At 44.5% G+C, this 17,062-nt stretch overlaps 1 pseudogene; it reads left to right on the top strand.

The window, feature by feature from the left end:
- The first annotated feature begins 446 nt into the window (after positions 1-446).
- LOC130482200 (U4 spliceosomal RNA) lies at positions 447-599 on the top strand (annotated as a pseudogene).
- Positions 600-17,062: the final 16,463 nt, after the last annotated feature.

Consider the following 17,062-nt stretch of genomic DNA (forward strand, 5'->3'; position numbering starts at 1 on the left):
AAGAAGAAGAAGAAGAAGAAGAAGAAGAAGAAGAAGAAGAAGAAGAAGAAGAAGAAGAAGAAGAAGAAGAAGAAGAAGATTTTCTCTACATTTTTTAAGGAGAATCAGACCGGCTTACAATCCCCTTCCCTTCCTCTCCCCACAACAAGCACCTTGTGAGGTTGGTGAGGCTGAGAGAAACCAACTCAGTTCACCAGATTAGAGTCCACCGCTCTGAACCATTACACCACACTGGCTCTCTTAATTATTAATTGTTGGGGGGGGGGGGGAAATGGTACACTCCTTCTATTTGGGATGGTTGTCCTCTTCCACAGAGTTCACAGCTTCATGAGGGATGCACATAAAGCGGTAAGGGAGGTAGGGAACACCCACCTATCCAGCCAGATCTGCCAAATCAACCCTGGCAATCAATGGGGTAACAGATGTCGCAGCCAGATCCCCCTCACATCCTTTTTTGTATCATAGCCAATGAGGTTAATCCGAGGCACGATTATTGCTAATTGAAAACTTTTCCCAATACCCCGCCATGACAACTTGAAATATAGTTGGCATTGGCAATTTTTGACAGTTGTTACGCCTAAATGCTCATTTGCATACAGGCACTCTTATTGCACTGGAACTTTTGCAGGAAGATTTTTGGCAGTAATTTAAGGCAGGCTGGAATGGGCTTTCTTCCTGAAGTTACAGCCAACTTCAGTTCACAGAGGATTTAGAACTTCGCACTGCTGTTCTGCTTTGAAGTGAAGTCGAAAAGAGAAGAGCACAATAGATACGGTATACAAATCTATCCCTGAGCCATCTGGGGGCTCTTGCCCACCCAAACACATTCAAAGCCTTTGTTAGTATCTCTCCCTGTACCTCTGCCCCCCATTATACAGCTTTATCAATGGGGGTGGGAGGATAAACTCATCTGCCACAGAGGAATTTAACCCAGAGGCCTTGCAAAACTATCCATTCTTTTAAGAATGTGAAAATCAGAGGTATTGATGTTTCTGGCAGATAAAATATCAAAGGGGAACGAGTTCTTCCACAGGAACCTCACAGGCTTTAGACTTAATCTTATTTTTCCTGTCTGCGATGAATCAAAAAGAATAAAACACCTCTTGATTACCAGCATTAATGCTTTCAGTGATGTTGAGCTTTTTACCTCCACTCGCTCACAATAGCCAACTGGCAAACTATTCGAGAAAGGTCACGTGTGACAAATAAGCCCAGTGAAGAACTCTACTGTCTGGTCCAGATGTTCAATTGTTGAGGAGGCTTTCTCCTTGCTAAAACACCTGGCTGGGCTATAAACAGGAATGGATTGTTAGTGGAACGCCCTGCAAGGTATGCCATCCAAGGGTTAGGGACAGTTGAGAGACACTGTCCTTCAGTGTTACTCCTCTGAAGATGCCTGCCACAGCTGCTGGCGAAACGTCAGGAAAGAAAATACCAAGACCACGGTCACACAGCCCGGATAACCTACAAGAACCATTAAGCATTTCTTTTGTGACAGGCCATAGAATCCTGTGGAAAATATGATCCCCTAACTAAAACTGACCAGCACCACCTCTCAGATCAGGGGTGCTGAACTCAGTTGTTACGAGGGCTGGATATGACATAAATGTCACTTGGTCGGGCCGGGCCATGCCTCGCCAGCCCAGATCGAGAGTGGGGGTGCGTGACTGCCTTGGCTGGCTCGAGGGCCAGATAAGAGCTCTCAAGGGGCTGGATCCGCACCTGGGCCTTATGTTTGATACCCCTGATCTAACCCCTTACTAAAGATTAAAAAACCACACATGTTTTAAGGGCGGGGTGACGGATAAGGGGTTAATCTGCAGCAAGAGCTGACAGACCAAGAGTGGGCAGAGCCAGAGTGCTGACACTCTGAGCTCTGAGAGACAGAAGGCATTCGAAACTAGGGACCCAGCCTGAGAAGGGGCTGTGAAAGTACTCGAAGCTTGGGACCCAGCCTGGATAGAAGGCTGTGAAAGTACTTGAAGCTTGGGACCCAGCCTGGATAGAAGGCTGTGAAAGTATTCGAAGCTTGGGACCCAGCCTGGATAGAAGGCTGTGAAAGTACTTGAAGCTTGGGACCCAGCCTGGATAGAAGGCTGTGAAAGTACTCGAAGCTTGGGACCCAGCCTGGATAGAAGGCTGTGAAAGTACTCGAAGCTTGGGACCCAGCCTGGATAGAAGGCTGTGAAAGTACTCGAAGCTTGGGACCCAGCCTGGATAGAAGGCTGTGAAAGTACTCGAAGCTTGGGACCCAGCCAGAGAGGGCTGTGATAGATTGGAAGCTTGGTAGCGAGACTGAGCGGCAGCCAGACTGTACTCGGTGAACCTGAGGGGTGCTGTGAAAGCCAAAGCTGTTGACACACGTGACCTGTGGGAGTGACAGGCCTGAGAACTGGGTTAGAGACTGAGGGCTCATTCTCAGGTCACAATGGGGAATGAGTCTCTGAGGTAGAGCTATCCCGGTAGCAGGGAGGTGTGGAGGATGACAGCCACTGGGGTGGGGTAGTCAGAGAGAGCTAGGGTCAGAATCAGGTGTTTACCTGTAGCATCCCAAAAGCAAACACACCCAGTCAGGTGATCCTGAAGCAGTATACTTTATTAGGAGCAAAAAGGTAAATATAAGAACTGACTGTATAGAAACAGAGGGAGGCTGCTAATGACCCCAGCAGGGAAAGCATAAGCTTATAAGCACTGTAGCCACAAAACAGTGAGGCAAACCGAGGTAATAGTTCCCGTGAAGCGTAGACCAAACAACTAGGCAGCTGCTGGGAGCCGGACAGAGGGAAGCGTACACGGTATTTACAGGCGTGTGGACCGAGGTCGTTTGACACGGAGCCAGAGCCAGGCCTGGACCAGCAAAGGCCTGACAGAGTCATGTCAAGGGATCCGGCCTGAAACAGCAATGGCCTGACAGCTGGGCTGGGGACAGAGACTGATGAGAGTCGGCGTCGGAATAACAGTTCTGAGGGACAGAACTGAGCTTGAAACGGAGAACGGAAGGAACTTGAGTGAAGAAAACATCTAAGCTGTTTCTCTGAAGGAATCTTGCGTACATAAATCTGACCCTGAGTTTCCCCTCCAAATCTGCCTTTTTTCTTGAAAACCAGTCTCTGTGAGTTCTGTTCAATAAACTTCCCTGTTTTGTCTGTTTAAGGGCGAAAACGCATGGTGGCTTTAACCTCCTTTATTCCCTGTTTCAGCCAGGATTCAGCCAGGATCAAACACATGCGTTTCGCCGAACATGCGTTTGATCCTGGCTGAATCCTGGCTGAAACAGGGAATAAAGGAGGCTAAAGCCACCATGCATTTTCACCCTAAGTTAAAAAGCCTCTTGTGTCCTATTTCTCTCTGAGGTAAATACTGGTGCGGGACAGGAGGAGAAAGAAAATAATCTCCTCACAAATATACTCAGGCCAACGCTTTTGCCTCAGCATATAGGGCCGGGCTGAGAGAGTGGGATATTGAAGTGGTTGAAGGGGGGGGTGCGTCATAGGGGGGAATCAAAGGCAGACTTAAGGCTCCTTTTGTTTCAGGGTTGGAGTTTGCACATTTTATGGCCATAAAAAGACTGGCTTTCTTTTCTCTCTCTCTCTTTGATGTTATTTGGCAGTTTTGTCTGTGTGTTCCCCACTAACAAATCTTTAAAACAAATAATATAAATCACTCTTCCTTTGTTTTGTGTAAACTCCTTTAATACTGGACCGATGTCCAGTGCATTTGCTTACAGATTAGCTGCGGCTTTGCTCAAACAGAGCTGAGGACTGTCATTTTCCTCTCAGACTTCAGCAAACCGTGTGCCTGATTCAAAACAGTTAAACTGGACTAATAGTCTCTCTAATGTCTTAAATCTTGTGGTCATTTGTATCCAATGGAAGCAGGCAAAGAAGATTAAACACCCCACCAGTTTATACTTTGTAAGCTGGATTTCTTTCTTTCTTTCTTTCTTTCTTTCTTTCTTTCTTTCTTTCTTTCTTTCTTTCTTTCTTTCTTTCTTCCTTCCTTCCTTCCTTCCTTCCTTCCTTCCTTCCTTCCTTCCTTCCTTCCTTCCTTCCTTCCTTCCTTCCCCATGCATTTATCTCTTTCAAAGCCAACGAACAGCACTGTCAGTACATTCATTGTAAGTGATAGCTCCTAGCCAAAATGCAGGTGTTCAGTGTAATTCATCCCTTCCCGACAATTTTGCCGATTCACTGAAGCTTTTTGAACTCCTATCCTCTTCCCTGTAAGTGTGTGCTCTTGGTAAAGTTGCCAACCTCCAGGTACTAGCTGGAGATCCCCTGCTATTACAACTGATCGCCAGCCAATAAAGATCAGTTCACCTGGAGAAAATGGCCGCTTTGGCAATTGGACTCAATGGCATTGAAGTCCCTCCCCAAACCCCACCCTCCTCAGGCTCAGCCCCAAAAACCTCCTGCTGGTGGCCAACAGGGACCTGGCAACCCAAGCTGTTGGTGCCAAACACTGCATTGCAACTGTCCTTGTGAGTGCCGGTGACCCAGATCTTTTCTTGACCCACGTGTGCAGATTTCTCTTGTGTAAATAGCTGTGAGAATCATGCTTATTATTTGAATGCAAGTCGAAGAAGAAGAAGAAGAGGAGGAGGGAGAGTTGGCTTTTTATATGCCGATTTTCTTTACCTTTTAAGGAGAATCAAACTGTTTTACAATCTACTGCCCTTCCTCTCCCCACAACAGGCACCTTGTGAGGTAGGTGAGGCCGAGCAAGCGCTAAGAGAACTGGGACTAGCCCAAGGTCACTTAGCTGGCTTCATGTGGAGGAGCGGGGAAACCAACCCGGTTCACCAGATTAGAGTCCACCGCTCCGAACTACGACATCATGCTGGTTGGGATTTATTGTCATACATTTCCTCCAGGATCTTCTCTCTGGGTGTTCTAATGTGTATGTGGAGCTCCATGGTCTCTTCTGGGAGTGTTCCAGTGTGTGTACATGGAGCTCCTGGCCATGTGGTCATTGGAAGAAACACCACAACATTCAAAGTCAGAGTCGAAACCCTTTCAAACAATGAACCACCACAGAAAATAAAAATTAGGAATGGAAAGACGTGTCCTGCATGCATACCCTCTTGAAGTGAATGAAGTGTTTTTGGGGTTGTTGTTGTTTTTTCCCCTAGTAAGGGGAGTTTCCCATACAATCACAACAGCTATATGAGTACAGTGAAATAAATGGGTCCGAAATGTGCTAGGTTGCTTCTGGCTTACAGCATAGCCTTCAGTCCCATCGATGTTTGCTTGTAGTTCCAGTCACATGTATGCCTTTTCAAAATGCTTGAAGACTGTGCTTCAATTTCTCAAAGTGGTGATTTTGTTATTATTTGACAGTTCCATTTACTACTGGGCTCACTTGTAAGCAATACATGAAATGATACTGCACTGCACTGCATATGACTTTGTTTGTTTTTTACTCTATCTGACCAGACTAGGAAAATAAGTTTTAAAAATACCAGACAGGAAAATTCTGTATCTCATTACATGGCTAGTTGTTATCAAAATAATGCATATTTTAACAGAATGTGTTTATTAATTCAGAAGACTTTTAAAAAACTGCCTATATATCTCACTGCCTATATACTGATGTATCTCATTGACTTTGGCCTATACAGATGTGGCCATACTGCATTTTGGACCAATGGAAGTTTCTGTACAATTTTCAAAGGCAGCCCCACATAGAGGACATTACAGTAATCTAACCTGGTATGATCAAGGCACCTGGATCAGCCAAACAGTGGTTTTTGAGCCTCACTTCCCAGTAAGAATGACTAGAGCCTTCAAGAAAGTGTCCGTTGCTGAATTTTTTATTATTATTATTATTATTATTATTTCTCTTTAAATCATTCAGGTACTGTCTAATGAGGAACTGCAAATTTGGTGGCAACCCTACAAGTTAGGATCGCAGACTTAATTTTTATTTTCTGTGTGTGTGTGTTTGAAAGGTTTTGATTTAGTCCCTTGGATGTTGCGTGCTTTTCTTTTCCCTTTCTCTCGCAGTATAATGGAAACCCTATTTTTGTATTATAATGGAGGATATCAAAGAGAGGATGCTGCCTATTAATGAGGAAACACTTCAATGCAATTAATATGCAGGAACAGGTTTAGTCTTGAAATCTAAGATGGCAAATAATTAGTAAATATGACAAGCGAGAGGAAGGAATAATCAAATTAAACTATCCCTCAATTTTCTGTCTGGCAGAAGCATGGCTCTGAACAGTTCTTAGCTTGCCTTGGTAGTAGGGTTGCCAACCTCCAGATGTGGCTGGAGATCTCCTGCTATTTCAACTGATTTCCATGGACCAACGCAGCCACAGGGGCCATTCCTAGGTAACTTCTGTTTCATTCCTTTAACTTGTTTACATTTCACATATGAATTTCTTAATGTATATGGTGCTAGAATGGGGGCAAATGGCTTGTAGAACTAGGGTTGCCAACCTCCAGGTGGTGGCTGGAGATCTCCAGCTGATAGAGATCAGTTCATCTGGAGAAAATGGCTGCTTTGGCAATTGGATTCTATGGCATTGAAATCTTTCCCCTTCCCAAACCACGCCTCAGGCTCTCCCAACAATGCCTCAGGCTCTGCCCCCAAAAACTCCTGCTGGTGGCGAAGAGTGACCTGGCAAACCTACAGTGAACTGATCTGTATCAGCTGGAGATCAGTTGTAATAGCAGGAGATCTCCAGCTAGTACCTGGAGGTTGGCAAACCTATCTACCATAGAGTTTTTGGCCAAATACAAAAGCATCTCCCACGTCATCAATGACGTGATAACTCCAATTCAATTCAATAACCTTTAATAGGCATAGAAGTAATGTCAATGTGCTGACAGCACTGAGGCCTAGGATTATAAGCCAGGCTGAACAGTACCGGGGGAGGGGGCCCAAAGCGAGGGATTCCCCACCCCTGTCAGGAGGCTGGCAAACCTAACCATAGCTCATGGTAAGATTTAGTGGTGCCACTGGGGTCCACTTTGTTTCCAGTGTTGGTGTACCAGCTTGGGGCATCAACATCCCTTGAGTTTGCCATGCTCCAGAGGAGATGCCTGCAGCCTCTGAGCATCTCCAAAAACCTGGGGTACAGGACTGACTGCTCCCATGGAGTTTTCTTTGCATGCCAAAGAATTCAGGGGTGGAATCTCTCTCCCTGAGAGGGCTGTCATATAGAGGAATGTGCCGAGTTGTTTTCTGTTGCCCCAGAAGGTCGGACCAGAACCTACGGGTTGAAATTAAATCAAAAGAGTTTCCGTCTAGACATTAGGAACGATTTTCTAATGTTTTCTAGCGATTCCTCAGTGGAACAGGCTTCCTCGGGAGGTGGTAAGCTTTCCTTCCCTGGAGATTTTTAAGCAGAGACTAGATGACCATCTATCAGCTGTGCTGATTCTATGACCTTATGCAGATGATGAGAGGGAGGACATCTTGGCCATCTTCTGGGCATGGAGCATGGGTCACTGGGGGTGTGGGGGGGGTAGTTGTGAATTCCTTACATTGTGCAGGGGGTTGGACTAGATGACCCTGGTGGTCCCTTCCAACTCTGTGATTGTATGATTCCTGCCTGACATAAAGTGAAAGACCTTTCCTCCCCTTCCAGCTTCCTTGCAATAAGTGGAAAACCTGTGGAAGGGGAGGAACCTCTGACTGCATGCTTCTCATCCAGAAGTTGGTGATTGCCTAAAAGAGATTTATCCTCCCTTCTGGCTACCATGCCAGATATATTCCCAATTTTCTTTAAACTCGCATTTGTGCAGGTCCAGAATAAAGAACTTCATAGCTGTCAAGACTGATATAACAGAAGGCTTTAAGGGCTAATAAAGTAATATAAATCACAGTAATTTTTGCTTGTCTCATGAGGAATGTGTATTTTCCTGGTATGTGTTTATACCTGATAATATTGCTTTTGTACCGCTAGTTGTTTTTACATGGGTTTCTTGTAGTAACCTTTATTGACAATGTTATGAAAGCACTCCTGCTATGATCCATCTTGTTCAGACTAACATTCTCATTCATTAACTTTCGAGGGCAGTGAATTATTGCAAAGACAGATAGTTATCGGGAAAAGGTCACTCGTAGTATCTAGCATGACATTTTGTTCATGAGTCCTTTTCTTTCTATAGCCAGCACTTGCTTTTGATGTCTAACATGAAGTCTCAGATTCCTTTGATGCATTTGGTGCAGTGACAGTACAGGGCTAATGCCCGTGGCAATTTCCTTTGGTGCAATGGGTGAGAAATGCGGGTTCTGTGCCCCCACAACACTGTAAGCAGACAGGTTACGCAAATTTCAGTACTGTTTAGAGCAGCTTGGGGGCTTTCATACAAGAAGCACCTGTTTTGTCTTTTACATTTTGGTGAGGGAAAGGAGGGAAAGTGTTGTTGATTTTTTCTTGATGCATGATGAAAGTGATGATTTAATATTTATTACCATGGTCTCATTTGGGATATGCAAATCTTTCCAAGAGATATCTTTACTCTCATCAAAGCTCTCTAGGATTCTTTCTAAACAACTTAAGCAAAAATCTCCAAATTAACCTACAAGTCTAGTTTGGACAGAATTTAGTAGCATCGTAAGGTGAGAAATTGCCCTGAGGTTTCTTATTAGCCTTGCATAACTCACTTCGTTTGTTTCATTTATACTCCACCTTTCCCCCTAATGAGGACCCAATAATAATAATTATCTTCTCCTCCATTTTATCTTCACAACAACCTTGTGAGGTAGGTTAGACTGAGAGTATGTGATTGGTCACCCAACAAGCTTCCATGACAGAGTGAGGATTCAAACCTGGGTCTTCCAGATCCACTCTAACCACTCACCACTACACCACACTGGCTCACTGCACTTGGTTGCCTTGTGCCCCAAGACCAGAACCCCAAATTTCACATTAGGTAACATTCTGTGGCAGCTCTGTATATGTGTCTGTTCAACTCATTCTGTTGTATTCCTAGTTATGCTCCATCACCCATCACCTTTCCTTCAGTCTTGGGCACTGCTATTCACTTATTCACCAAGCTGTTCAGATGCTTCTGAATAAATTCAGATGTGTGTTTGTAAGATTATACTGCTTTTTTAGTAGCTGCTTCTGCCACCCATCTGCTACCACCTCCAATAGTTAAAAACAAAAACAAAAACCCTCCATTTGAGATTTTGGAGTTGAGACTTCTTATTTTTATGTCTGTGTTTGCCTTCTGAGTCTGCCCATGAATCTAGCTAATTTTGCTATTGGTTTGTGCAGTTCACATGAATAGATGCAACTCACTGCACAATTGTCGGACAATTTAATGAATTTCTCCAACTGTGCAGTCACAAAAAGATTCTGTTCTTGACAAGTAGCTCACTTTGGGGATATGTTATGGTTGCCAACCTCCAGTTTATTGCTACATTACAGCATCACTTACCCATCATCGAAATTAATGCCTATTCACCACGAAACCCTTACTGAGATGCCTCTCTTTCAGCTCTGTGGTTCTTATCTAGAGATTTGCTGTTGCTCTCAAGTGGTACAAAAGGCTCTAGCCGGAATGTGTGAAACAAAAAATTTTAATTTGTTTTCCATCTCAGCAGAGGCTCTGTTCGGCAGCCTTTATGAAAGATCAATGTCCTAGGCAATTTATTCCGTTCAGAATACTCTCAACTGTGCAGCGTTGCCAGGGTAGACTGCCAAACATTCTTAAGCAAAAGAGAGAGCCAAGAGATTTAATGCTAAGGACTTTTGCTCAGTACACTGCCAAATCAATTTCCTCCAAAACAGCCAGTATTGGCTGTTATCAGAGAGAGGATGCTAGCAATGTAGAAAATTGAGTTGATGTGGGTTTGACAGTTCCTTTGAGCATGCCTTGGATTTTATAGGATTAGGGGACATTCCAAAGGTAAATGGAAGGAGATCTGTTTAGGTTTGAAGTAGCAGTGAAAAAATGCACATCTGTGACCCCTTTTCTGTTCAAGCAGAATGGTAGAGGTGTTCAGTGCTCTGCAAGAGTATCTAATAGGGATGTGCATTCATAAAGATACTAAATACTCCAAATAAAAGTATAATTCTTTTTGACATTTGGGACCAGTTGGGAACCATCTGAGCTGACAGTTACTCCTGGATCATGCTGTCTGGTTTCATTTCCTGGGGCAAGGGGAGGTGTGTGAGCTCAGAATGAAAACTGTATGTCTCTGAGGGTATGTGACTGAGAGGGATGTCATCCAGCCAGAACAGTCAGCTGATTTTTCGGCCGAACAGGATCATATCAATTGTAATCATCTCAGCTAAAAACTAATTTCTCATCGAAAGCAACCTAAATGCCTATCAGACTGTTTTCCTAACAAGGGCACTTTTAACTTTGATGTTAATACTAACAGTATTAGATGTTAATACACAGTAATTAAATTTACATCTGAAAGTATTCAGATATGAATCCATGTAGTATATACTGCATTTGTGGGCAAAATATGAGAAATCAGCTCTTTGGAATGCATGTTGCCTTTGTGAATCCTTGCTTCTACTCAGAGCCAAGGAAAGGTCAACAACGTAGCTTGAGAGAAGTTGGCAGGAGAGTAGAATGCCAGGGTGAGATCAGATACTCTAACCCTCCATTCCAGGAGCACAAAAAACCCTCCAACTGAGCCTATGTTGTTGGGTTTTTTTATCATTATTTATTGATTTCAGCCACACCAATATAACAGAGTGGAAATAGATAAAATTCTAAAACAACAAGAAGCAGCATATATTTATAAAATAAATTCAGTAGCTCCTCATGGGTTAAACTCTCAATTAGATTTTTCTGCTTACCTGTGAATGATACATATGCTCAACACTCCTCTGTCACATGTCTACTTATATAAGCCTGAGTAAAGATATATGTAAGTTGCAACAGGATCAAACACCATGTTAACACTGAGGATAATGAGTACTGGATAACAGCTGTTCAATATTGATGGTATATGCAGACAGTTAAAAAAAAAAAACCTTTGTGATGATTTCCAGCAAGAACAACCTTAAATAGAATGGAAACACTGATGATTCACACAGCCAAGTGGTATGTTACTAGGTTCTTCTGTTTTTATTACAGCTTAAATGCTGGTTTTCTCTTATGGAGAAAGCACTATAACATGAATGACTATTTATCTTCTTTCAGAATAACAAAATTTAGAGACCTTGGGCAGACATACCTAATTTACTAAGGCCAGTCATCGTATATGTTTTATATACACTTTGTACCCATAGCCTGAATGTAATTTTAAACAGAAAGCAAAGGTGAGAGAGGTGTGGCGCGCTGCTGGGGCCCTGTGAGTAATGCCTGCATGTCGGCTTAAAATGTCCGGTTTTCATTTTTGAGATGTCTGGTTTAGGAATAATTAACCTGTATGTAGACATGGTGTGTATGTGTATAATGTACTATATACATTTGTAGTACCTTTCATCCCATCCTTCTTCCAAGGAACTTGCAGGATACACCCTCCATTTTATTCTCATATGAACTCTGTGAAGTAAATAGGTTGCGATGACTGGCCTATGGTAACCCAGTAAGCTTTATGGCTGAGCGTTTGAACATGGATCTCCCCCATCTTAGTCCAGCACTATCTAGTCCCCCACACTATCATGCTGAGAAAGATTCCAGTACTTTATAACTGGTTCTTAAATAGGGATGCCAGCCTCTAGGTTGGGTCTGAGGATTCCCTGGAATTACAGCTCATCTCCAGACTACCGAGAGTTCCCCTGGAGAGAATGAATGTTTTGGAGGGTAGACTCTATGGAAGGAGGAGGAGGAGGAGGAGGAAGCCACCATGGTGTAGTGGTTAAGAGTGTTGGTTTGGAGTGGTGGACTCTGGTCTGGAGAATTGGGTTCGATTCCCCACTCCTCCACATGAGTGGCGGAGGCTAATCTGGTGAACTGTGTTGGTTTCCCCACTCCTACGCATGAAGCCAGCTGGGTGACCTTGGGCAAGTCATGCTCCCTCAGCCTCACCTCCCTCAGAGGTTGTCTGTTGTGGGGAGCGGAAGGGAAGGTGATTATAAGCCAGTTTGATTCTTCCTTAAGTGGTAGAGAAAGTCAGCATATAAAAAACAACTCTTCTTCTTCTAATCCACTGAGGTCCCTGTCCTCCCAGGCTCCACCCTCAAATCTCCAAGAGTTTTCCCATCTGGATCTGGCAACCCTACCCCTTCATCCCGTGCTGGTGGCCAGGGGGGTCTGGAAACCGTCTTCTCAGATGTTATGTCCTAACCTGAGCCACTGGCAGTTTGAAAAGAAAACAACACGCTGGGATTAATTCTGCCAGGAGCTGTGCTTAAGTCCTCCTAAAACATGATGTCGGAAGCGATGGCAACTGGGTCAGCAAGCTTCACAATGAAAGGTGGATTTTTGTATGTGAGCTTTCCTTAATCTCAAAGCCATGTATCAGCAACTCCTAAAAATAGCGGGGACCTTGAGCCATCCATTGCAAGGCAGGGCAAAAACGAATTTCCGATGACATCTGGTTGTTCATGACTGCCCAGTCATAAGCTGTTCTGTAACCTTTTTACGATACTACAGAATTCACTAGAGGGAGGAAACTGTGTGTTCAAATTAGATCTTAGAACCAAACACGATGGAGGAAAGAAATGTGTTGGCAGTTGGCCTGGAATCAGTGGTCTCTTTTGGGAAAGCTTGATACAGAATGTTCCCAGTGCCGATTCAGGGTTAAGCAGGGGTCTTTTTGACTTCTGTTCCTAAAAATATATTACAGGCTCAAGTCTGACTTTTCTTAGTGAAGAGAACAATCCAAAAACCCCAAAATGTCCACCTCACACCATTTATCATGAAGTCACTGTTCAAACAAAGTTAATTTCAAAAGTGCATTGCGCATTGCTTTCTATCTTCTGCATTTTAATCTCTGTGGGATATGGAGGTTGCTTTTCCTGCGTCTGTTGGAAATCCTGTTTACTTGTCACACACCCCCACCCCGCACAAGGCTGTCTAGAGGATAAGCACATCTATGCTATAAGCAGAAAAGTAAACACATGTGAGGTGGTTAACTTAAACAGAAAATGACTTCCTAAAGAATAGAATCTCACTTTTGGAACATCTCATAGAATCACAGAGCTGGAAGGGCCCATTCAGGCCATCTAGTCCAACCGCCTGCTAAATGCAGGATCAGCCTAGCGCATCCCTGTCAAAGTGCTTGTCCAGCTGCTGCTTAAAGACTGCCAGTGAGGGGGAGCTCACCACCTCCCTAGGTAGCTGATTCCACTGTCGAACAACTCTTACAGTAAAAAACGCTATCCTAATATCCAGCTGGTACCATTCCGCCTGCAATTTAAACCCTATCCTCTGCTGCCAACAGGAACAGCTCCCTGCCCTCCCCTAAGTGACACCCCTTCAAATACTTCAAGAGAGCAATCATGTCCCCCCCAACCTCCTTTTCTCCAGACTCATTCTCTCTAATGCATGGAAGTGGCTCCTACTGATTTACATCGACATTAAGTCCCATTAAGTGCATTTTTGCACTGAATGTCAAGTAATGCCAAGAAAGCTTCCTAAGGTTATAGATATTAAAAACAATGGATAACCAAGATGAAGACACTTTCTTCCCATTCAGGTTTTTGGTACAGGCAGTCTTTCCAAAAAGCAGGTCCCTATGGTCTCTGGGGTGTTAGCAGAGAGAGAGACCTAGAAACTGGTGGGATCACTTGATTGTAGTCTAAAAGCAATGCAGGGAACCTGGATTTTTTTCCTCAGGGCATCTGTCAAACCTTTCATTCTTTACCCTGGATGAATGATTTGAAGAAGAAGAAGAGTTGGTTTTTATATGCCGACTTTCTCTATCACTTAAGGAAGAATCAAACCGGCTTACAATCACCTTCCCTTCCCCTCCCCACAACAGACACCCTATAAGGTAGGTGAGGCTGAGAGACGTGAGTAGCCCAACATAACCCAGCTGGCTTCATGTGTAGGACTGGGGAAACAAATCCAGTTCACCAGATTAGCCTCCACTGCTCATGTGGAGGAGTGAGGAATCAAACCCGGTTCTCCAGATCAGAGTCCACCGCTCCAAACCACTACAATTAACCACTACACCCCACTGGCTCCAACATGCTACTGAGAAGCTTGCATGATAGGGTTACCAGGTCACCCTTGGCCACTGATGAAAGATGAGAGGTAAGGGCTGGATGGGTACCCACTGGATATTAGGGGGGGATTTACAGTAAGAGTTGCTCGACAGTGGAATCAGCTAACTAGGAAGGTAGTGAGCTCCCTCTCATTGACAGTCTTTAAGCAGAGGCTGGACAAGCACATGTCAGGAATACTCTAGGCTGATCCTGAATTAAGCACTGGGCTGGACTAAATGGCCTGTATGGCCCCTTCCAACTCTATGGTTCTATGAGTCTATGATTCTAAGGGGTAAAGTTGTCAGATCCAAGTTGGGAGACTCCTGGAGATTTGGGGATGGAACCTGGGGAGGACAGGAACCACAGTGGGGTACAATGCCATAGAGTCCACCCTCCAAAGCAGGGGAACTGATGTCTGTTGTCTGGAGAGAAGCTGTAATTCTGGAGGGGCCCGGGGCCCACCTGGAGGCTGGCATCCCTATTTCATGAGGACAGCCAGTAAGTGAGGACCACCTTATTCAAGAATGAGACAATGATTTTGGTCAGTATTGGCATGCAAAAAGCAATTCCTTCAAAGCCAAGCTAGCATTCAGAACTGTTGTTACAGCTCATTTCTAGAGAACGGGGGGGGGGGGGGGCGAACAGCTACCCTTCCATTTACATACTACATTATCTTTAAAACTAGGCCAAAAATAAAGTATAGGAAATCAAGTAAATGGGTTTTCATTGATGATGTTGTCCCCATAATCCTTGAAAGTGCATCGGTTCACGCTGCTCACAGCACAATGTGTTTCAAATTAGCCTGTAACCAGGTGCAATCTGAATCAATTGAATCAATCTCTCATGATCACAATTCAACGGGAAATATAAGTTTCATCTGCTAAGGTCATTAATGAGGTAAGCCTCATCACTGCTCATTAGAACGTGCTCCCCCCCCTCCAGTTTCTAAGTGAGGAGGGGAAAGAACCCACTCTCTTTAACATGAAATGGACGATTAGACTCCAGTGGAAGATATTACCTGGTGAGGAGTCATTATGATTCATTTCTCTTCCCATCTCATCATTATGCCTTCTGTCCACTAATATCTGAGAGGTTACTTTTCTGATTAATTTCCTTTCTATTGTGCCGAGTCCACAGAATATTAAGGACACAAGCACTTGTTGAAGGCAGAGAAAAGATAATAAAAAACCTCCCTTCCCATCCCCATTATCTTAGGTTCAAAAAAGCCTTTGTCTACATATTGCAAGGCCCAATTATACATTTAATATTAATGGGAGCACTTAAGGTTATCAGTCAATCACACTCGTGTGGTATTGTGGAATGGGTTTTTCAGGTAGAATGGGACTTTCTTCCTTCCCTCCCCCCCAGCAGCTATCTTTTTGCTTCATAAAGGCCTCGTGCCACTCCAGTTCCAAGGTCCTCAAGGAATATATTGTAATCATTCAGACACATGCCTACCTTTAGTGGCGCTGAACTTCTGGAGAGAAAGAAATGCCAAATGAGGATTTTAAATAGTCTCTCCCCTCACAATTTCGCTGACAAGCAGGGCCCACTTGGCTGATAACCACGTCTGGGCAGTGTCCTGTGATACTGAATACAAAGGGAACCATAGGCAAAAAGAAAGGCTACTGGGAAGTTGAATCAGCTCATTCAGAGGATTAACTTTGCATAAATAAAGGCATTGTTACCATTTTAATATTTTGTGGTGAATTTGCCTCAGAAAGAACTTGGGGAACAGGGCACACAAGAACACTGTGCCCTCAGACGGCGAGGCTGATTATTTTAAAATAGATGTTTTAATGATTTGCTGCCTTGATTTGCAGGGCACTGGGAATTTGTGAGCGCTTGCGCTGGATTCCCTTTAAACCAGAGTCTTAGTGGGCGAGCTAGAACTATGGGTGGGGAGGCTCAAGTGTTGCTTGAATCAACATCCCTCGAAATCCTGACTCCTAATTGCAGGTGCAAAGTGGTCGGCTGTGGGGAGGGACTGAGGTAGGGCTGCCAACCTCCAGGTGGTAGCTGGAGCTCTCCCGCGATTACAACTGATCTCCAGGTGACAAATATCCATTTGCCTGGAGAAAATGGACTATAGGACATTCAGTGCCAAATTTACATATAAGCTAAACAAGCTATAGCTTAGGGCCCCACTCTCTTGGGCCCTCCAAAAAAAATTAAAGGAAAAAAACACGATGTACATTTCCAAAATATAAGATAAAAAACAAATAAAATAAAACTACATACAGCAACAGTGTTTTGTGTTGTGTAGGCTCCTATGATGTACCGTATTTTTCGCTCCATAAGACACTTTTTTCCTCCTCAAAAGTGAGGGGAAATGTCTGTGCGTCTTATGGAAGCGTGCGCGTCTGGACAGCGCGAGCTGGCGTTCCCCGCCCCGCCGGCCAGCTGGGAGGCGGACGGGGCGCACAGAGCCAGCTGGGCGTGTGCACGTCCGGACGGCGCGAGCTGGCGTTCCCTGCCCCGACGGCCAGCTGGGAGGCGGGTGGGGCCACACAGAGCTGGCTGGGCGCATGCGCCAGCTCACGCCGTCCCGATGCGCACGCGCCCAGCCGGTTCTGTGCGGCCCCACCCGCCTCCCAGCTGGCCGTCGGGCAGGGAACGCTGGCTCACACTGTCCCGACACGCACACGCCCAGCCGGCATTCACTCCATAAGACAAGTTTTTAGAGGAGAAAAACAAGATTTTTTCTAGGTGTGTCTTATGGTCAGGTGCGTCCTATGGAGCGAAAAATACGGTAAGTAATGGGCCCCGCCTGCTAGCCTGCTCCCTAAATATCACTGGTTTGCTCATTTCTATATATAAATTACCATATAGCATATATCACACAAAAAATCAGTTGTTGTTGACAAAGGACAGCAGGACATATAAAGGGCCCCATTACCTTCAATAGCTTAGGGCCTCATCAAACCTAAATCCGGCCCTGAGGACATTGCTAGGGTTGCCAGTCTCCAGGTGGTGGCTGGAGAT

Source organism: Euleptes europaea, chromosome 8 (assembly GCF_029931775.1).
Source record: "Euleptes europaea isolate rEulEur1 chromosome 8, rEulEur1.hap1, whole genome shotgun sequence".
In the NCBI taxonomy this organism is placed as follows: domain Eukaryota; kingdom Metazoa; phylum Chordata; class Lepidosauria; order Squamata; family Sphaerodactylidae; genus Euleptes; species Euleptes europaea.